General features: G+C 47.2%; 1 pseudogene; it reads left to right on the top strand.

Annotated features, from left to right (window-relative positions):
• Nucleotides 1-16,302: 16,302 nt before the first annotated feature.
• LOC136454342 (cytochrome P450 89A2-like) lies at nt 16,303-23,293 on the top strand (annotated as a pseudogene).
• Nucleotides 23,294-23,319: the final 26 nt, after the last annotated feature.

The following is a 23,319-nucleotide window of genomic DNA, read 5'->3' on the forward strand; positions in this document are numbered from 1 at the left end:
CTCACCTAGAACAAAAATCTGCAGGAGACAATATGCGGCTGATGGAAGCACACAGACGCATATTGTCTCTGCAGATTTTTGTTTATATATGCGCGCACAAAAGCATCTTCATGCATTTGATGGCGTGATCATGATTTACACGTTATAATATCAAAATAAGTGTATTATCAGAATATATTTCATGGTGTATCTGAGTATCTCTGATAAATCTTGTCTTATGTTGTATATGTTTGTGCGTTTTTATATAAACTAGCAAATATGCCCGTGCGTTGCAATCGGAGAAAAAAATTATCAAACGTTAATAAGCAACGAGAATAGAAGTGTTGCATATTTATTTATGTTTTACCTTTTTATAAACTTTATAGAGTTGTAATTTATTTTTTGATGATAATAACATCCTGAATATATAAGTTAATTTAAATCTCTGATTATATTCAGCCAGGAGTTAGTTGCGTCGTGTCAAAGATTCGTCTAGTTTATAACACATCTTTTGATATGGCACAATCTTATAAATTATACTTTGACCATTTATTTATTAATTTTATTTCATATTGTTTATGAGTATATTAACTTATGATTATTGGATATAGTACATTATATTATAAATCTAACTGTATTAAGTTGCATTACAATAGTTATTAAAATACGCAGCAACACAGCTCTTGATATCCATCTCAAATCAGCCGACCAAGGCCCATCATCAGCTTCAGTATATATTTCGATTTATGAAACCCTGAGCCTCTCCGTTCCCAAATCCTCGAGTCCTGCAGCCGCCACACAAGCCAAGCGTGACTCACGCTGTCGCGAATCACGAGCGTTGTACCCAGCTCTCGCAAGCTCGCATCGCCCAGCCCCGCCCCTTGGGACGCCGCGTCGCTGCCAAAACTCTCTATGCTCTCTCTCTCTCTTTGCTCGGTCTGCAGGCCGGCAACGTCTGTCTCTGCTCCCTCTCTATTTGCTCGGTCTTCAGAGTTTGCGATTAGATGCTTGACGGTCGAGGTGGAAGCCCGTGTCCGTCTGACGGCGTTCTACCTTGACGGATCGACGGCGGCCTGGTGACTCCGTGCCTCGACGTTGCTGCTCCGCTCCTGGAGGCGCGATCCTCGCGCCTTGACGGATCGACGGCGCTGCTCCGTGCCTCCGTCCCGTCGACGGTTCTGCGACTCCGCGCCTCGACGACCGGCGGCGACCCTGTGCCTCGACGACGCTGCTCCACTCCGGAGTCACGATACCCTCGCCCCGTGCCTCCGTCCCGACGGCCGGCGAAGGCTCAGCAATCCCGTGCCTCGACGAGCGGCACTGCTTCGTGCCTCCATCCGACAGCGGTTCCACGACCCCGCGCCTCTACGGCCCTGCTCTGCTCCTCTTGCTCCGCTCCTGAGTCCCGATGCCCTCGCCGCGTGCCTTTTTTTTTTTTTGATTTTTTTGTGCATCACGTAATTTATGGTGGTGGTTGTTCTCGATTTCTATCCATTCTATTTCTATTTGGATTCGACTTCAATCAAATTAATGATGATTTGGAGCCACGTGGATTCTTAGTTTCCTTCTCATCCTTTCCGCTCGGGTTCCTCTTTGCTGGACTAATAGATGGCCAACGGGGCCGGACCAGCCTGGCATCGCACGGGCACTGTGAAAGCACCGTCCCATAGGAGTCGGACCGGCATGGCACGTCGGGCTTCCTGGGCTGTGCCTCTTAGGGCCACGGGCCTGGTCTTCGGTCCAGGCACAGCACTATGGGCCTATTTTTCGTGCCGTGTCGGCCCGCTAAGCACGACCAGAATTACGGGCCATGCCATAGTTTCATACTTTCATTTCATTCACAGAATCATACAGATACAGAATCAAAGTCTAAATGTCTGATATATTCACAGTCCAACAGAGATATCAAACTCCAAAGCCAACAGATAATATAAATAACCAAAATAAACTGTTTAGTGCAATGCTGCATTCATTAGAAACCTTTTATATGTAAAACTCACCCCTGTGAGAAACCCTAAAAAGAAAGAAAGTGTGTAGCCAACTCTTAATTAAGTCTTACAAACAATTATTCAAATGATAGACAAGTCTTTCACACTAACTCACTCTTTCACAGTCACAGATCACACTCACGCTCTCAAGAGCAGTGTCAACCTCACTAAGTATCAGGAGCACCACCAGCAGCTTCATCTTCATCAAGATACAAGTTCTGGAATGAGTCTTCCAGCTCTTAGTTGTCAACAGCATGTTGTTCTCTTTTTTCTCCTAACTCCCAGTCCTTTATGCAGGTCAACATCTCCATAGTCTCTGGTGACAAGCGCCGCCGCCGTTTCTTAATTTATCCTACCTGTCAAACTAAAACAAGACTCCGAATAGACAGTAGATACAGAAACTGATATGATATCTCTAGTTATTATAGACAGGATTGGAAATGTTAGCTTGTGGTCATGCCACCACAGAACTAGGTCAAAATTATCCTCATAAGAAGTGACATTGCCACTGTCTAAGTAAGCTGAGAGCTCACAAACAGCAGAAGTAGATGAAGAAGTGGCAGGGAGAGGGGAAGGACCAACAACACCTGATCCATGGCCAAAGATTCTTTCCCATGTCTGTTTTTTTCTTACCTGTATGATGTGATGGTTGTGCAACCCTTTGAGACCTAGCTGCACCAAACTTGGTCTCATATTTATTAAATAGTTTATATAATTCAGTTTTGACATCAGCATAGTATGAATTGTACTCAGAAGTTAGTATATTCACCAAGTAATTGCAGCACATTAAATAAACCTCTCATCTTAGCTCTAGGATCAAGAATAAATACATATAAATATAACAGAGGTATGTCCTACCAATATTTAAGGAATTTAAGCTTCATAGAATATACAATAGCTCTCAGATTTTGATCTTTTTTCACATGCGTGCAAATGAGAAGCAATATCTAGGATATGGTGCAGAACAAGTAGACTTATAAGATAATAAACACCAGACAGAACAACAGTGGAGTCATAGAAGAGTTCCAGGAACTCCAATAACTTCTCAGCAAAATACCAATGATTTGTAGTCAACAATTGTGAACCATAATGAGAATTAATGAACACAGAAAAGACATTCTTGTATGAAAGCAAGTGTTTAAGCATCAGGTAAGTAGAATTTCATCTAACATCCATATCCAAGCCAAACTTTCTAGGTCTAACACCCTTAGCATTATAGTATTCCTTGAACAATGCAATTCTTTGATTAGAGAAATTTAAGAAGTTAATTACAGTTCTAAAATCTTCTATGTAAGGTTTCAACCTCTTTAATCCAGATTTTACAATGAGATTAATGATATGACAAGGACAACGTTGATGTACAAGACTATACTTACGATTACTAGGATCCAAAGGATCAGGTGAAGGATCAGGACCCAAGTAACCAGCAAATAGAGGTGTCAAAGTGTTCATAGCCTTAGCATTAGAAGAAGCATTGTCTAGAGTGACCGAGAAAATCTTATCAATCAGATAATACTCCTCAACCACATCAACAATTCTTTCAATGTTTAACCTCAATTAGCCTAAGACCAATAACCATTTTCTGTAACTCCCAATCAGCATTCATATAGTGAGCAACAACACTAATATAGTCCTCCTTAGCATTACTAGACCAAATGTCTAAACTCAAAGCAACAGCAGAAGCAACAGGCAATACAAAATTCTTAAACATATCACGACGTTCAGTAAATAGCTTACCAAGATCTCTAGTGGTGGTCTGTCTAGAAACCTTGGCAAACCTAGGGTTATGAGCAAGAACAATAGAATCCTCCAAGGCCCGTGTCTCACCTATACCTAATGGAAGGTCAAGCCTAGCAATCAACCGACACAACTCAGATCGAGTTATGCACTAGATCCATCAGGATTGAAAGAAAGCCTAGACTAAACCCTAGCAGCGTGATCAACCTTTTTCCTACAAGATTTTTGGTGCCTAATCAAATAGCTAGTGCCAGCAGAAGATCTAGCAGACAATTTACTCTTACACATTTTACAGATAGCAACGGTTCGAATCTTTGAACCATTCACAGTCTCATAGATACCATCAAAATCAACCTAGACACCAGATTTATGCTTACCAAGAGATGAGATACCATATGTGCTGTTGGAGTCGACCGACGTCCTGGTTGCCGTCATCGACGGCGCTAGCGCCGCCCCTCCACCACCGTCACCACCGTCTAGATCGATCGATGTAGAGCCGCTACCGACACCGATACCCAACAATGCAGCAGCATCGTCATGGATGTCGTCGTCGTCCTCGGGGACCAACCCTATCATGATTAGGTCATCGTTGTTGGTTAGGGGATAGACGACATCATCGTCATCCGCCATGGCGACCTTGACCGCAGACGGCTGATCTCTAGCACCGTTCCTCAATGGTGTGCGTGGTTGCCATGCCCGGTCTATGCCACAGGAAGAGGACGAGGCATCGGCAACCGACTTTCATGGAGGAGAAAAATAGAGAGCCAGAGAGACAGAGATCTAGATCTAGGGCCAGTCACTCGGTCTTAGAGACATAAGAAGATAGATCTAGGGTTAGGGTTAGGGTTCATGGACTACCTACGTAACCAGAGCCCGATGCTGGAGATGACGAGGGCCACCTAGAGGAGAGACACCGATTAGAAACGACGACGAACAGCGGAGGAGGGACGGACGAGGAACACGGTCATGAACTCACATAGTTCACCGAGAGCGAGAGGTCGAGAGGAGAGAGGGAGAAGGGAGGAGAGTGGAGATAGGGTCAGACAGGCGGATCGAGGTCACCGGAGTCAGGGAACGACGGACGAGATCACGAGAGAGAGCTTAGATTCGCCAGATCATGGATGTGGCCGATGCGGGTGAGAGAGAGAGTAGAGATTGCGTCACGGCGAGTGAGTGGGGATTAGGGTTAGGGTTGGGAGTGGACTGTAGAGCGGGCGAGGGGTGACTAGGCGAGTGGGGAGTGGGCAAGAGGCTCAGCCAACGCTCCCCGCTTATATATGCGGGGGCGCAGGGATGGGGCAGGCCGGGCCGCCAGCGAGGCCTTCGGTTGAGGAGCGAGCCGTGTCATGCCGGCCCACGTGCCTAGGGTATGGCCTAGGCATAGCCTGCTCCTTAGGGCCATGCCAGCCCAGGCCCATTCGCCGCCGGGTGAAAGGTCCTAATGGCTAGTGGGGAGGGTGAATAGCCTAATAAAATTTCTACAACAACAGTTAATAAAGTGGTTAGACAATTATAAGGCGAAGCAAGTGTTGTGCTAGCCTACTTAAAATGCAAGCCACATACCATAATTCTAGTTTAGATAGTGTCTACTTCACACAATAGCAAAGACACTATCCTATGTTAGTATGCTCTCAAAGACTAACTAAAGAGCCACATCAACTACGCAAGCAAGCTCTCACAACTAGCTACACTAAAGAGCTTGTCAACTAGTTTGCGGTAAAGTAAAGAGAGTGATTAGGATAGTTATATCGCTATGTAGATGAAGAACCAATCAATCACAAAGACGAATAACAATGAAGACCAATCACCTCGGAATCAATGATGAACACAATGATTTTTACCGAGGTTCACTTGCTTGCTAGTAAGCTAGTCTTCGTTGTGGCGATTCACTCACTTGGAGGTTCACGTGCTAATTGGCTTCACACGCCAAACCCTCAATAGGGTGCCGCACAACCAACACAAGATGAGGATCACACAAGCCACGAGCAATCCACTAGAGTACTTTTTGGCGCTCCGCTGGGGAAAGGTCAAGAACCCCTCACAATCACCACGATCGGAGCCGGAGACAATCACCACCTCCGCTCGATGATCCTTACTGCTCCAAGCCATCTAGGTGGCGGCAACCACCAAGAGTAACAAGCAAAATCTACAGCGAAACACGATCACTAAGTGCCTCTAGATGCAATCACTCAAGCAATGCACTTGGATCACTCCCAATCTCACTATGATGATGAATCAATGATGTAGATGAGTGGGAGGACTTTGGCTTAGCTCACAAGGTTGCTATGTCAATGAAAATGGCCAAAGATATGAGCCACAGCCAGCCATAGGGCTTAAATAGAAGCCCCCATGAAATAGAGCCATTGTACCCTTTCACTGGGTACTCTGCGCTTTGACCGGATGCTCCAGTCCACTTGACCGGACCCTGGACCTAGCGTCCAGTCCATAGATGGACGCCATGCGTCATCAGCTTCAAACACTGTTCGTCAGATTCCAACGGTTATGACGCTGACCGGACGCTCCAGTAGAAACTGACCGGACGCTGGAACCCAGTGTCCGGTCAAGTACAGTAAGGGTCGAAACCTGGTTTTCCTCGACCGGACGCATCCAGTCCACCTCGACCGGACACAGCCCAGCGTCCGGTGGTAAACCCTAGCCACTGTACCGACAGTCAACATGACCGAACGTAGGCAGTCAGCGTCCGGTGCTTCTGGATCCAGCATCCGGTCACTGGACCGACGCTGGCATCAGCTCTGTTCTCACTTCTATCTTTTCCACCCTTGCACCAATGTGCCAACCACCAAGAATTTGCATCCGGCGCAATAGAAAATAGGCATTCTATTTTTCCGAAAGCGCCGAATCCCGCTGAGCTTGCGAACACCTTGTGCATATGTGTTAGCATATTTTCACAAATATTATCAAGGGTGTTAGCACTCCACTAGATCCTAAATGCATATGCAATGAGTTAGAGCATCTAGTGGCACTTTGATAACCGCATTCCAATACGAGTTTCACCCCTCTTAATAGTACGGCTATCAAACCTAAATGTGATCACACTCTCTAAGTGTCTTGATCACCAAAACAAAATAGCTCCTATGGTTTATACCTTTGCCTTGAGCTTTTTGTTTTTCTCTTTCTTCATTTCAAGTTTAAGCCCTTGATCATCGCCATGCCATCACCATTGTTATGCTATGATCTTCATAAGCTTCTCTACTTGAAGTGTGCTACCTATCTCATGATCACTTGATAAACTAGGTTAGCACTTAGGGTTTCATCAATTCACTAAAACCAAACTAGAGCTTTCACCGGGCTAGGCCGGGCCAAAAAAATGGGCCTTGAGCCGAGCTGATAGGCTAGGGCTACATGGCCATATATAGCTAGACTGAAACTCCGTGGAGGGGGCGACCAGGCGGGCATAGACATATAGGGAAAGGATCTAGGTGGGTGGGGGCAGGCATACAGAGAAAGGAGTAGGAAGAGACGGACATGAACGCTATATTGGAGAAAGAGACGTGTTAGGACATGCGACGGAAGTACATGTGTATAAAAGCGCTAGTTAGTTACAGAGGCCTGAATTAAAATAATAGTACCAAAAAAAGGAGGAAATTTTGCCTCTTTATTATTAGGGATAGACTTAATTCAAAGTAGAAAACTTTAACTTAGAATAAAACTAAAATGATTGACAATTTAGAGCTCGTGCGGAGTAGGTGTTGGAGCTTGTGCACCTCCTCGGCCCACCGACACCAACATGTCCAGCATCGGTGAGGAGAGAGGGGGGCAGAGGGGTCATCCATCGCATGACCGTGTCGGTGAGGAGAGAGGGGGGCAGAGGCGTCATCCATCGCATGACCGCACCTACCTCTGCTCATCATCGTTTGAAAGGTCCTTGTGTGGTTTTGGTAATTGAGTGACAACCTAGGTGGACTAATTGTGTTTATGTAAGATACACAGGTGATTAGTCCACAGGTACATGTATGTGAGCAACATATGCCATGAAGGTGAAAATGGCTTAGAGATGTTGCAAAGCTCACACATGTGATGACGAAGGAGCTCATTGCAAATGAGACATGACATTGAGTCATGAGATCAAGGTGGAGAAGATCAAGACAAGACTTGGCTTGATGGACCGGTTGCAAGCGTGAAGGGCAAGTTGGAGGCTTTGGAGCGATGGACCGCGTGGCGGTGAAGCTTGAGCAAGACTTGGCGCCGATGGACGAAGGCAACGGTGAAAAGCAAGTGAAGTCAAGATCGATGAACCAATATGATCACGTGATGATATGAAGTGGATCATATCATTATTGATCGTGTTGGTGCATGTGTTGCATCGACATTGGAGGAGATGGAATGGAATGCGCAAGGCAAAGGTATAACCTAGGGCATTTTATTTCACCGGTCATAGGTGTGTAGAGAAGTTTGTGACCGGGTTTAGGATAGATGGCCGTACTATCAAGAGGGGCAAACTTGTTTGCATATCGGTCATCTAGTGTCACTCGAGTGATCTAACTTTGCATCATCGCTAGGATTGAGTGGCATGGCAAGTTGAGTGGCTAATCTTTTGAAAAATGATTGTGAAAATGCTAACACACATACACATAGCAGTGTGCACTTGGTGGTGTTGGCACATTTCCAAAGGAGATGAAGTTAGAGTTGATGTGGATCAACTCGGTGATGGAATAGAGGTGAGAAGGGTTCAAAACTCCATTTGCGGAGTGTCCACCCGTAGAGTGCGGACAGTCTGACGGTGCCACCGGCGCCCTATACCAAAAAGATAGGGTCTCACAGAGTGGACCAGATGCTGGTCACATGGTGACTGGACGCTGGGGTCCTACATCAGGTCAATGGTGACAGACAGTGTGCAGGCATCGGTCATCGACCGGACACTGGCGCTGGAAGTGACCGGACGCTGGTTGTGTGCGTCCGGTCAAGGTGACGTGTGGTGACGTAGGCAGAGCAGAGTAGCTAGAAGTGACCGGACGCTGGTGCTGCGTCTGATCGCGACCGACCGGACACGTCTGGTCATGTCTGGTACCTTACTGGAAACGACCGGACGCTGGGGTTGCTGTGTCCGGTCAGTTCAAGCTGCTGCGTTCGGTCAACAGATGACCGTTGAGATCGGGCGAACAGCGTTTGAAGCAGGGGACACGTGGCATACATCACACGACCGGACGCTGAGGTCCAGCGTCTGGTCAATCGGACCAGAGCGTCCGGTCATCCCGACTTTTGCCCAGTGAAGGGGTAACAGCTAGTTTAGCCCGTGGGGCTATAAATAGAAGGGTGTCTCGGCCATGGCTGGTGCTGAGCACCTCGGCGGACTTTGTGTCCACGCTTGTGAGTGCTTGGGAGCCCTCCATCTCACATATACTTGATACTGATCATTCAATTGTGTGAGAGAGCGATTCTAGTGCGATTGCATCATGAGGTTGCATTGAGTGGCACTAGGTGATTGAGTTACAAGCCGGTGGTGCTTGTTACTCTTGGAGGTTGCCACCTCCTAGATGGCTTGGTGGTGGTCTCCGTCGAAGCCCGCAAGAAGCTTGTGCGGTGCTCTAGAGAAGAGCTTTGTGAGGGGCATTGTGCTCACCCCGTGGGAGCCACAAAGAGCAACTCTAGTTGAGCGTGTCATTGAGCTACTCTCATTTTCGGGGTAGGTTCTTGTGGTGTCCGACGTGCGGGCTTGGCGGGTGATGCCAATTAGCCGCCGAACCACCAAGTGAGCGGTCGACACAACAGGGACTAGCGTGTTGGCAAACACGTGAACCTTGGGAGAAAAATCACTGTGTCAACCTTGTTCTTCCCGTTGGTTTGCATCCTCGTTACACAAGCTTGTAATTACTTTTGCATACATTGTGCTTGTGTAGTTGCTCTTATAATTAGTTAGCTTGTGTAGCTTACTAGCCAGGTGTACCCAACATTTTCTAAAGCGTACCCTACGCTGTGTGTGTGATGTGTGTGTGTGACAGGTGGGCCACCTGCGCGCGTCATCAGTGATGGCGACATTGGCGTTTAAGGCCATGGGCCCACATGTCAGTGAGGGAGAGAGAGAGAGAGAGAGAGAGAGACAGACAGGGACGGAGGGACGGCAATGCCGTTTCCTCCCGGTCCCACCTGGCGGAGACAATGGAGGGGGAAGAGGGGAACAACGGCGAATGGAGGTGCCCACATCGGTGATGGAGCAGGGGAGGGGGAGCAGGGCTTGTTGGAGCGGCTTACGCCGGTGGCGTCAGCCTTCGAGGGTGGTGGATGGAGGGTGGACAGGGTTCGTGAGGTCACACCGCAGCCGGTGGCGGGGTCGCCATTGGCAATGGGTGCTCGTGGCGGTGGCGGCTCGCTGGAGTGATCATTGTGGTGCTGTGTACTAGACTCGGGGCTAGAGGCCCTATTCTACTCAACTAACTACGTGTACGTGCATGCAGGTGGAAGAGGAGTGTAGTGGTGATGGTGATGTGCCCTGGGGTGGCCTCGCCAGTGATGGCTGGCTGCCAAGGTGGCTTGGTAGAGTAGGGCTCACGCGGGCAGTGCTACACAGAGACCTAAGTTACCTACTAGCTATAGCAAAAGGAAGAAGAAGAGCTTGGGGACTCACAGGTCGCTCCAATCGGCCAGAGATGCAGCGGAGGAGGAGGAGAGAGGGGGCGGCGCTGTTGGCGCCGACGAACTCCCAAATTGGAGAAAGGTGGAAGAAGAGGGAAAGAGGATGGGTGAAAGGTCCTAATGGCTAGAGGGGGTGAATAGACTATAAAAAAATTCTATAACAACACTTAGCAAACCGGTTAGACAAATATGAGGCGAAGCAAGTATTGCACTAGCCTACTAAAAATACAAGCCACCTACTACAATTCTAGTTTATGTAGTCTCTATCCACACAATGGCTATGTCACTACACTAAGTTAGTGTGCTCTCAAAGACTAACTAAAGAGCCACACTAACCAAACTAACAATCTCTCACGACTAACTACACTAAAGAGCTTGACAACTAGTTTACGGTAATGTAAAGAGAGAGAGTAAGATGGTTATACCGCCGAGTCGAGGAATGAACCACATGTACGCCATATTGGGCCATGCCCCCTTCCCCCTCACGAAATTGAAATTTCTTAATAACAAAGATGATACTTAGCAAGTAATGGATATTTGCACACATAAGACTACCCACAACGTCGATTTTCTGTGATGCTGAAAGATGAGAGATAGTGTTGGAGCATCAGTGTTGACCATTGTGGCTATCGATGCCGAGTTCAGATTTTGTCTACCCGAGGCATGTTCTTTCCCCGGTGCTGAAAGAGTAAAAAATGGTTTTCCAACCAACACTTGGTCTTAGATGATGGTTCTGGCGGTTGGGTCCACAGGAACAAAGCACTGGTGTCCAGTTCTGGCATCCGTCTTGATGGCACGCTGAAATTCCTTTTTAGCACCGCTAACGATGAGGGTAGTCTAAGAGGAAAGTTGGACACTGTGCCTCCTCTTGAATTTCCTTCACGCTCCGCCACTGGTCGTACCCACCTCGCTCGCCCTCGTGCGCCTCCCGTCGGGGATTGGTCATGCTCTACACTATATGCCTCCCGCCGAGAAGGTGACGCTAAGTCATGGCAAAAAGGTGGAGAGCGGGGCAAGGCAGCGGCATGTAGGGCTATTGTGGGGCGGCTGCGATGGGGATGGGGTGGGGGTAGGGCACGACAAGGGAGGGGTGGGGCAGCGGCATCAACAGTAGGGGAGCCGGGGAGAAGCGGAGAGGCGTGTTTTTTTTATTTTTTTTTGTTTTTTCCTGATGATGATAGATGAATCACGGTGCGGACGATGTACCTCGTGTTTATATATGCTAGTACTAGTAGAGATTAGTTGGTTATCTAAATTATTGCCTAAAAATTTAGGCATCTCAAATATAGCAAGTCCCTTTATTCTAACCATTTATTTCTAGGTTCCATTGTAGTAAAAAAATAAGTATGTTGATATGATGGACGCTTAATAATGATCAAATTTGTTACCATTACCATTGGAAAGGACTAAGAACGAGTATAAAAATTTTCGTTTGTCAAAGTCAATCCTAGCTATGGACGAGGAAGATGCTTATCCCAAAGCTATATACTGTAGCTAGCTGAGCATAGCTTGGCTGGTAAATTTTTTAGGGTGGAACTTGTCCATCCGATTTTAAGTCATTGACTTGACGTGGGTGCTCGTATTTTTCTATATTTTTTAGTATTTTGAGATTGCCCATGGATTTTTATAGGATTTAATGATGTTCTTTGAGATTCCTCATAAAGGTAGGGTATGTGTGATTACGTTCATAGTGTGTGTGTATGTATGAGTGTTTGTATTTGTACTATGGTTAAAAAAAATATACTGTATATCATAATTCAAGGCTGAGCTTTCCTATTCCTTTTTAAATTTTGGCTGATTTGGCCAAAAACACAATTTTGCGATGTGTCTATATAGAATTCTAAATGACGAGAGTCACAGTCACCCATTGGTCCATCGTATTGCAGTTCACAACACCCAAACGAGGCCAATTTTTTAGAATTGCTATACAACAACCGATTGTTTTTGCTCTCTCCAATAACCAATTGTTCCGCCGCTGCCCCTGGCCGGCCGCTGCTCCCTCCGCCGCTGCCGCCCCCAGGCCAACCGTTGCCCCCTCTGCCACTGCCGGCCCAGGCCGGCCGCTTCTCCCTCCACCGGCATCCCCGGTGCGGGCGCATCATCCTCCCTCCGTAATTTGTGAATAATTTGTAATTTTTTTTTCTAAAATTTGTGAACATTTTGACATATATTCCTCTAGTATCTGCAATCCATAAAAATAATGTATAATTTCTTCTAAAAAGTTTGGCATATATTTATCTGGGATCTACAATCCATAGAAATAGAAGTTATGTTATTCTCAAATTATATCAATGTGTCCAATAAATTATAGTAAAGAAATCATTATAAATATAGCTAAAAGACATTATAAATGTATGGACAAAAATCAGGTGTTAGAAGTTTCCAAAATATTCAATTGCCAGGCAGATAGATTCTAATTTTTTGACATGATAAAAAACTTTACGTTTTGGAAGAAACGATCATGCCATCTGAGCTGAAAGAGATGCTGATCGAGCTGCCACCGGATTGCGCTCCTCACAGTAAAGGCTTAGCAGAGGTTGCATTGTCGCAAGTTGCAACAGCAGCCAGCCAGCCATGGAGCTCGTAAGCTTTGCCTCCAACACCTCGACGACCCCAGTGAAATCTGTGTATTTTGGCCCCTTTTGAAAATATTTTTTACAAAAAGACCTACGGCAAAAACGTTTGCTGAAAATAGATCATTTTTAGGCGTCTTAGGACATGACGCCGAGGTATGTGGGTCGGCGTCGACTGACACGACGCCGAGGTCTTGCCACGTCACGGACGACCCCGGTCGACGGGGACACAGTGCCGCGTGGGGTCCGACACGTCGGCGTCGTGTCAGCCAACGCCACGGGCCGAAACTCGGCGCGTAGTCACGCCGCGCCGAGCTATTGGCACCACCCAGCGCACGGCCCAGGCGGCCCAACAACCCTTCGTGGCCCAATAGCTCGGCGTTGGATCACTTAACGCCGAGCCACCAGGCTCGGCGCGGCCCGACTCAACGCCGAGGTCTGGTCCCTTGAAGCCGCGCCGCGGCCCCCTTCTTCTTCCTCCCTCCATTCTGAAACCGCCGGCTCTCCTCTTAGTTCTTCTCCCCCACACCGCCACGAAACCCTAGCCCCTAAAATCGACCCTAGGTGCCAGGATCTCGTCTTCCGAAGCTTCCTCGAGGTAATGGTCCCTCCCCTCCTCCAATCTATCCGCGTAGATGTGCTTGCATTGTCTCTAATCATGTGAAATCATGGGTGTATGGTGTTTTGGTATATGTGTGTTTGTATTTGCAAAATGTATGGCTTAGGATGATTGAGTGCATTTTTGTTTAACTGTTTTATGTGTTGAACATGTTATGTTAGTTTGGTTTCTAGTTATTTTGGTCATTAGGGTTCTTTGTTTATTGCAGGTGTCATTAGGGTTAGTTATTTGTTGGTCATTAGGATTAGTATGTATTTTAGTTATTTCTTGGTCAGTAGATTTCAATTTTTTATGACTAGAAATGATTATGTTGTTGGGGTTGAAAAAGATTAAATGATATATTTTAGTTTCTACTTATTGGATTAAAACTCGCATGATATATTGATATGTGACACTACTTGTTGTGTGATGGCTGTAGATGGATAAATTAGTGAGGTTGCACCATGGAGGCTGTATTGTTAGGACAAGAGATGATAGTTTGGAATTTCTGGACATGTGTGAGGAGTTGTTGATTTTTTCTGAAACACCATCTTTGACTCAGTTAGTGGAGCGAGTGAAGGTTAAGTTAGGCTGGAATGAAGGAGACGTGCATGTTCAGTTTGAAGGTGTCATAGATGTTGGGTTGTCGAAGGATCCTCGGATCAAGCGGTTGCTCAAAATTACAAGTGAGTCTGAATGGAATGATTACAAGGCAGTTGTATTGGCCTCAGAAGTGCGATCTTTGGATTTAGTAGTAAGTAAGGAGTCCGGCTTAGGAAATGATAGCTTCGAAGCATGCCCATCTTCCCCCGCTCACATAGGTTATGGTCCTTTGTCTGAAGAAGAAATACTTATCACACAACTAGGCTACGGTGGAGATGAGGAGGAGAATGTGGTTGCCGATGGTGAGGGCAATCATGATAGTTATAAAGAGGATGATGATTATGTATTTGGTGATGCAGAAGAAGGTTTGGACGACGCTAGCGGAGACTTTTCTATTGAGGATGAGCTTAGCGACGAAGATGATCTTAGTGGTGAAAAAGACTTTGGTGATGCTAGGGCTACGAACCGTTTTGACATAGAGATAGCTGGAGATGATGAATCCTTCGTAGAGGAGATAGCTGAAGACTCTGATGACGATCGCCCTGTTGGTCGTCTCAATTTTAGGGAAATAGAGATATTGTCTAGGGTCTTGCCTTAGAGAGATCCACTAGTTGGTGATTTCGAGGACCTTAGCCATGGTCATAGGGCAGTAGCTGATGGTGGGCCAAGTGATACAACAGTGCCTGATGTTAGCGGTTGCCTCATCATATGGAAGGGCATATTGTTTGCTACCATGGATGAGTTGAAAACATGGTTGCAAGAGTACTCCATTGTACACAAGTGACCTTTTAGGGTCATCAATTCATTCAAGGAGAAGAGGTACACTGTTGCTTGTGAAGAACAACAGTGTGGTTGGAGAGTATGTGCTAGGAAGACGAAGGCAGGCAAATGGAAGATTACCTCAGTGAAGCAACCACATGTTTGTGCCACTGCTGAGGCAGAAGAGAACCATCTGCAGCTCAATTCTAGGTTCATTGCAAGGCAGTTATGCCCCGTGGTGAAGCATATGCCAACCATTACGGTGTCCACGTTGGTTGAGATCATCTTCCAACGGTACAATTACTATGTCAAGTATGAAAAAGCATGGAGGGCAAAGCAGCGTGCACTGGAAATAATATTTGGAAATTGGGAAGAAGCTTATGAGCGCCTCCCTGTAATGTTGAATGCAATGAGGGCTGTAAATCCTGGGATGCACTTCAAGTATTTACCTAAGGAGGGTGAAACAAGGAATGGTAGCCAGGTATTTGGAAGGGCCTTTTGGGCGTTCGGGCAGAGCATCGAAGCATTCAAGCATTGTAGGCCCGTCGTCTCAATTGATGGGACCTTTCTTACAGGGAAATTTAAAGGCACAATGCTTATTTGTATTGGGACAGATGCAGAAGACCAGCTTGTGCCATTGGCCTTTGCGATTGTTCGGAAGGAGGACACGGATAGTTGGTGTTGGTTTCTCAGGCTAGTAAGACAAGTGGTAATTGGTCTGGGACGTGATGTTTGTGTGATATCCGATAGGCATGCTGGCATTCTGAATGCCGTAGAACAAGAGATTTCTGGTTACGGCCAAATACATCACCGGTGGTGCACTAGACACCTTGCTCAGAATCTTATAAGGCGTGATCACACAAAGGACAACTTCAAATTATTTGAGGAGGTTTGCAGGCAACAAGAGGTTCAATTATTCAAAGACAAGCTAGATACCCTAAAGTTAGCCACAAATGTTGATGGCAGGCAATTCTTGAGCGAGTTGATGGCGTCGAAGGATAAGTGGTCACTTGCATATGACACTGGAGGTTGGAGATGGGGCTTCATGACTAGTAACATGGCAGAGATGTTCAATAGCCTTCTAAGAGGTTGTCGTGGTCTGCCTATGACTGCTATTGCCTCATTCTTCTTCTACAAGTTGAATGCTTGGTTCGTTTCGAGGAAGAAGCATGCGAGGTCTCTATGGACAGCAGGCAAAGCTTAGCCACTTTTAGCATCTCAGGAACTAGCTTTCTCAAAGAAAAAGTCTAAACGACAGAAGGGTTCATGTTTCGATCTGATCAACCATGGATATGAGATTCTAGAGGGTGGTGGAACTAACATTGGTAGTGAAGACCGGGGTGCTCGAAAATATAAAGTAGTGATCAATGAGAACAAGTGTATGTGTGGAAAACCAACCATATACCATAGGCCTTGCTCCCACATGATTACAGCCTGTCGCCTTAGACGTGTTGACGCTGAGGTCCCTTCCCGTATGGCCGCGGAGTTCTCTTTGAGGAATCTAATGAGCACCTGGAATCCTCAGTTCGAGCCATTTCTTGACGAGAGTCAATGGCCTACTTATGATGGCCCCAAGTATGTGGCTGATCTTGGTTTACTCTAGAAGAGTAGAGGACCTAGGTGGCGGAAACAGTTCAGGATGGACATGGACCGAGCCACGAAAGGTAGATCAACCACGAGTAAGGTTGGGAGACATTTTGTAGAGGACACCCAAAAGAGCCGTTGCTCTAGTTGCCATAAGACAGGCCACAAGAAGAGAAAATGTCCTGAACTTCTTAGACAACAGGTATCCACCAAGCTAGCTACTTGAATTGCTTTGTGTAATAGTGCATTGGTTTACTTTTGTTTTTTTATTGTTATGTTACTTCATACCACATATATATGCTTTTAACTTATACTAATGCTTTGGCATTCCTTATGTTGCAGGATGGATCGGTTCCCCCTTCTTGATCCAAGGTTTGATGAGCACCACCGGGCTCAGAGGATCGAGAACGGAGAGGTATATTCAATAATTCGTATGAAACAGTGCATAGTTCATCTTTTGCTCTATATTCCATGCTCTTTATAAAGTGACATGAACTAATACTTTTTCATGCTTGTCTTTTTTTGCAGGTTTTGAATGTGCTGAGGCCAATGGCACATGAGGCCTCTACGACCATGGTCTACGACAAGAGGTACACGCCCCTCTTGAAGCTGGTGAACCTTGCTACCGTTGCTCATGTTTGTCGTCAAGGCACACCACCTTTCAACCCAGCGGCGCTGATGGCGTTGATAGATCGGTGGTGTCCGGAGACATACAGCTTTCACCTACCATGCGGGGAGATGACGATCACTCTCGAGGACATTGCCATGATCCTTGGAGTCAAAATCCGAGGATTCCCAGTGACAGGATATACGGAGTCTGAAGGATGGCAGCAACGGGTTGAGCACTTCTTGAGACGTCCCCTAGCGGCAGTTGAGGCTGGCAAGAAACGGCGCAGCAGTGGGGTGTCCCTGAGGTGGCTTTGATTTCAATCCCCTATTTTTAGAGAGTGTCAAATCTTTTTTTTAGTTTGGGAATCAACCATAGTACATGAAACTTAGAGATAGGTAAACTGCAATTTATGAAATAGCGAATGCACAACGATTACACTCACATCAAAACTAACAATGGCATGTCGCAAACTAAACCTAGCATGCCTTAGGGGATTGAAAGAAACAAGTGATACAGACGTTGCAAAGGGTACACACTCACATGAAAACTAACAATGGCATGTTGCAAACTAAACCTAGCATGCCTTAGGAGATTGAAAAGAACAACTCATACAAGCATTCCACATTCGGATTGACTAACAAAGGTTGGTCCTAATAATGCTCCCATATATTGAACTGAGTTGCGCCTTCCCCATAGTATCCTCCAGTTGACGACGGCGGTGGCGGTGGCGGTGGAGAAGGAGGCCCGTCCTTCTTATGGTATGGGCACTCACAGTACGGATTATTGCATAGTGCCTCCTCTGCATCATTGCTGTTGTCGTCATCCGACTTGTCCCTGTTACCACTTCCAGGGCCATACTCTAGGTCAAAGATGCGTCCCTATAGATATGTGATGTACTGTTGATGGGGATAGATAGGAGGAGGGTCGACCCATCTAGTGAAGCCACAGTTAAGCCTGGGCAAAATACCCGATATCCATTACCCGTACCCGAATTACCCGAACCCGGACCTGAATTACCCGAACCCGAGGTACCCGATACCAAATTCGGATAGCGATTTTGATTACCCGAAATTAGTTTGGGTAATTCGGGTAATATCCCCCGGTACCCAAACTACCCGAACTACCCAAAGATTTGTTTTTGTCTTTGTATTTATCATGTGTTGTTAGCTGAACCATTTAACTTATCACTTTATTAGAATATAATTATCTCTATTTGAATGAGTGACTGTAATATATTATTCACTATAAATTGCTATTGAAATTCTATACAAATTGCTGCTGAAATTATGTATAGATCGCTACTGAAATTTAGTGTAGTTTGTTGTTTTCTATAAATTTGGGTATATCGGGTAATACCCGAACCCGAATTATCGGGTACCCGAATTTGCGGGTAGTGTTTTTTCGAGGGTAATATCGGGTAGCAATTTTCATTACCCGAATTTTGAATTACCCGAATTACCCAACCCGAAAAAATCGGGTAACCCGAACGCCCAGGCTTAGCCACAGTTATCTGGACAGCTTGAATCTTGAAAACCCATCTACCAATAAGTACTACTAGAAACCAAATGCAAATCTAAAAAAGGAGAGAGTTCAAAGGAAATACAAATCCTCGCAGGCATCTGAAGAAACGACGGCCTCCATCGTCACAGTCGTTGTACATCTGCACAACGTAATCCAAACCGTGGCGGCATTTTGGCCAATCTTCAATGCGCTTGTCGTATGATCTAAGAGGTCTCTCACGGGTGAAGTCACTCTTCATCTCCAAAGGAAATTCCTCTATTGGTTCTTCAAAAGAATCAGGACCCAGAGAACCCTCCCACACAATCGGAGGTCCCTTCCCCACCCCCTTTCCTCTCCCTTTGCCGAAACCCTTTCCACTCGAGGAACCTCTGCTCGACATTTGCTAAAACTAAACCAGAAAACAAGTTGTGTGGATGTGGAGCAAGACATGGACCACTATATATAGAGATGAAGGCAGGTTCACCATGAATGCTACTTGACAAAAAACTTGTGTGCATACTCATTTATTGAATCTGCAAAGGCTAGATGCTTCATCTGAAAAACCTACAACCATGACTGGTCATTTCATCTGAAAAGGCTAACCTATGTTTTGTCACTTTATCTAAATGCAGTACATCACTCTGATATTAATTCATTGTGTATACGGATACAACAGTAAACGAATCTAGGCTTTTCAGTGAGTTTTCAAATAGACTTTTCATTAACTGCAACAGTACTTGTAGCCCTTTCAGTGACTACAACAGCACAAGTAGCCTTTTCAGTGATACAAATAGTAGCACTATAGTATAGGATAGTTAACGAAGTACAGGGCATAAGACCATCTAAAATAAAAGCATAGTGCATTACAACATAATAAAAAAAGTCCAGGGAATAAATTCATCTGAAATAAAAGCAGAGTGCATTACAACATAGTAAAAAAAGTCTAGTGCTACAGGACATCGCTCATGAATAAACCAAATACCTACTGAGTTCAACGAGGCCACTTTTCCTTTCTCTGGGCATCAGAATTCTCCTCCATCGCTGCCTTCACTCGCCGCACACGCTCAAGCTTCTTCTCCCTCTCCGCCCTATACACAGCAACACGCCTCCTTTCCTCCTCTTTCTTATGCTCCTTTTCTATAGCCTCCTGTCTGTGTCTCTGCTCAAACCTCTCCTTAACCTCCGCATCCCACTCCTTCAGGCCTTCTAGATGCTGTTTGTCCGACTCCTTGATCTCAGTGTCAATCCACTGCTCAAAGTCACATAGTGGTGGAACGGTCTGCAAGAAAAACAAATTGTTACAAAACAAATAAATAAGCAATACTTAATATCACAAGAAAATTAATTATCACACAATAAAAATTCCTCACAAACGATGTACGGCGCTGTTGCTTTGTAGGTTCCCATGCATAATTGGGACACATCCAGTACCTCTGTCTATATGTTTCCTCATCTTCAGAGATGTCTACCTTGCAAGGATCACCACAAAAGCATATTGGTCGAGGAACACCTTTAGGGAGAAGCTTTAGGTCATAGGGATTTGCCCTCTAGCGACCATAGCTATAATTGAAAGAATTTAGTCATATTAACGGAGAACCAAACCTAAACCTAGGGTTTTCTATTTGTTGCACAAATAATGAATAAACATTGGGATTATCTTGGAATACGAGCTTTACCACGCCTTGGCATCCTAACATTACGTAGAAAAAAAATCAATCCAAAGTACCTTGCAACGAATGTAAAGCTACTAACACTAAATCACCATACCTCCCAAATAAGCTTTTCATTACAAACCCTAAGCAAATTTGAATCCCAACAAACATAAAATTTAACTCAATGATTATAAACCAGAACATATACAACAACAACAACAACAACAATCATACATTTGGGTCATTCAATCATTCGAACCATCAAACATTGCACGAATGACATAAACATGAACCAAACCTATAATGCCAAGTTAAAAACCGAATCTAAATGGATGAAATAAAAGAGGGAAAAGAGGAGTACCTTGGCAAAACGCCTTGGTCATAAAAAATTGAAATCTACTGACCAAGAAATAACTAAAATACATACTAACCCTAATGACCAACAAATAACTAACCCTAATGACACCTATAATAAACAAAGAACCCTAATGACCAAAATAACTAGAAACCAAACTAACCTAACATGTTCAGCACATAAAACAGTTAAACAACAATGCACTCAATCATCCTAAGCCATATATTTTGCAAATGCAAACACACATATACCAAAACACCATACACCCATGATTCCACATAATTAGAGACAATGCAAGCACATCTACGCAGATAGATTGGAGGAGGGGAGGGACCATTACCTCGAGGAAGCTTCGGGAGACGAGATCCGGGCACCTAGGGTCGCATTTGGGGGTTAGAGTTTCGTGGGACTGTGGGGGGATTTGGGAGACTGAGAGCCGGCGGTCTTCAGAATGGAGGGAGGAAAAAGAAGGGGGCAGTGGCGCGGCTTCAAGGGACCAGACTTTGGCGTTGAGTCGGGCCGCGCCGAGCCTGGTGACTCGGCGTTAAGTGACCCCACGCCGAGCTATTGGGCCACGATGGGTTGTTGGGCCGCTTGGGCCACGCGCCGGGTGGTGCCAATAGCTCGGCGCGGCGTGACTACGCGCCAAGTTTCGGCCCGTGGCGTTGGCTGACACAACGCCGACGTGTCGGACCCCACGCGCCACCGTGTCTCCGTCGACCGGGGTCATCCGTGACGTGGCAAGACCTCGGCGTCGTGTCAGTCGACGCCGACCCACATACCTCGGCGTCATGTCCTAAGACGCCTAAAAATGGTCTATTTTCAGCAAACGTTTTGCCGTAGGTCTTTTTGTAAAAAATATTTTCAAAAGGGGCCAAAATACACAAATTTCACGACGACCCCACTCCTCTGCTGCTGCATGGCCTTCTTTGTCTCGCTCCTTTTCTTGCTTCACCGCCGCTATGGTCGCGGCAAGTCAACGTCGAATAATAAGAGTAGGGGCGGATCCAGGGCCCGGGCTGTAGCCCGGGGCGAGTCCATGTAGCCCCTGTAACATATGTGGTGTTTAGCCTAAAAAACTATGATCTTAATTAGATAAAAGGAGGCTTTGGAAATAAGATCAGACTATTTTAAACGTGAATGAGCAGCTCAGCTCGGGGCGCAGCCCCGTTCTTGATCCGCCCCTGAATAAGAGCAAGGGCCGCCTTCCTCCTGGACCACCGGCGCTGGTGTTCCTGGCCAAATTCTTGGTCCTGCGGCGATCGATCTTCGACCTGGCGCCGCTGCTCCGGGACCTGCACGCGCGCCATGGCCCCGTCATCTCTGTCCACCTCTTCACCACGCTGGTCTTCGTCGCCGACCGCCGCCTCGCGCACCGCGTCCTCGTCCGGGACGGCGCCACCTTCGCCGACCGCCCGCCGCTTGTCGAGCCGGACCCGCTCTTCTGCGCCGGCGACATCAACACCGCGCCCTACGGTCCCTACAGGCGCCTCGTCCGCCGTAACCTCGCCGCTGACGCGCTGCACCGCGCCCGCGTCAGCCTCTTCGCGCCGGCGAGGCGGTGGGCTTGCTAGGCGCTCGTCACAAACCTCCTCCGCGCGGCGCACGTCTCCTCCGAGACGGAGCCCGTGGCTGGCGCGCCATGTTCGAGCTGCTCGTGTACATGTGCTTCGGCGCTCGGCTCAGCCAGGGCGCGCTCGACGAGATCGAGGCGCTCGAGCGGCACGTGCTAGCTTCCTTCACCGCCTTTCCGGTGTTCGCCTTCTTCCCACCGCTCACCAAGAGGCTCTTCCGCAAGCGGTGGGAGGCACATGTGGCCGTGCGCCGGAGGCTGGACGAGCTGTTCGCCCCTCTGATCAACGCCGCGCGCCGGCGTGGCGAGGACGACGACCCGCCGTGCTACGCCGAGTCCCTTCTCGCGCAGTCGCGCTACGGGTGCCCGACGAGGGCGACCGGCCGCTCACGGACGCCGAGATCGTGAGCCTCTGCTCCGAGTTCCTCAACGCCGGGACGGACACGACGGTGACCCTGGTGGAGTGGATCATGACCGAGCTCGCGAACAACCCCGGCGTCCAATGTAAGAGGAGGTGACCAGAGTGCAGCCCGACGTCCTCGACGACGCCGGCAACCTACAGTCGCTGCCGTACTTGAAAGCCGTCGTGCTCGAGGGCCTTCGGCTGCACCCACCGGCGCACTTCCTCATCCCTCACGGCTTGAAAATCTGGCTTGACGAGCGACGCGGAGATCGGCGGCTACACGGTGCCTAAAGGCGCGGAGGTGAACTTCTTGGTGGCGGAGATCGGCCGCGACGAGGCCGTGTGGACGGTCGCGCGCGAGTTCTGGCCGGATAGGTTCCTGGACGGCGGCAAGGGGTACGACGTGGACATCACGGGGAGCCGGAGATCAAGATGATGCCTTTCGGTGCCGGTCGGAGGATGTGCCCGGGGTACGCGCTGGGTATGTACCACGCCGAGTACTTCGTGGGAAGCCTGGTGAGAGAGCTGGAGTGGCTGCCGGCGGCGGAGGGAGAGGCCGTCAACATGGAAGAAACCGTGGATTTCACCAGTCATGAAGTACCCGCTCCGTGCGCGCATCATATCAAGAAACAAACCCTTGCTCACCTAGAACAAAAACCTGCAGGAGGCAATCTGCTGCTACATGCCTACATTGCTATACATGTATCGTACTCGTATCGATGGCTATCTGCTAGTCATGTTGACTTTGTTGCTGTGTGCTTCCATCTTGTAGATGAGATGCATTCGGCCAAACACACGTGTTGATGAAATACAA

Source organism: Miscanthus floridulus, chromosome 5 (genome assembly GCF_019320115.1).
Source record: "Miscanthus floridulus cultivar M001 chromosome 5, ASM1932011v1, whole genome shotgun sequence".
Classification (NCBI taxonomy): Eukaryota; Viridiplantae; Streptophyta; class Magnoliopsida; order Poales; family Poaceae; genus Miscanthus; species Miscanthus floridulus.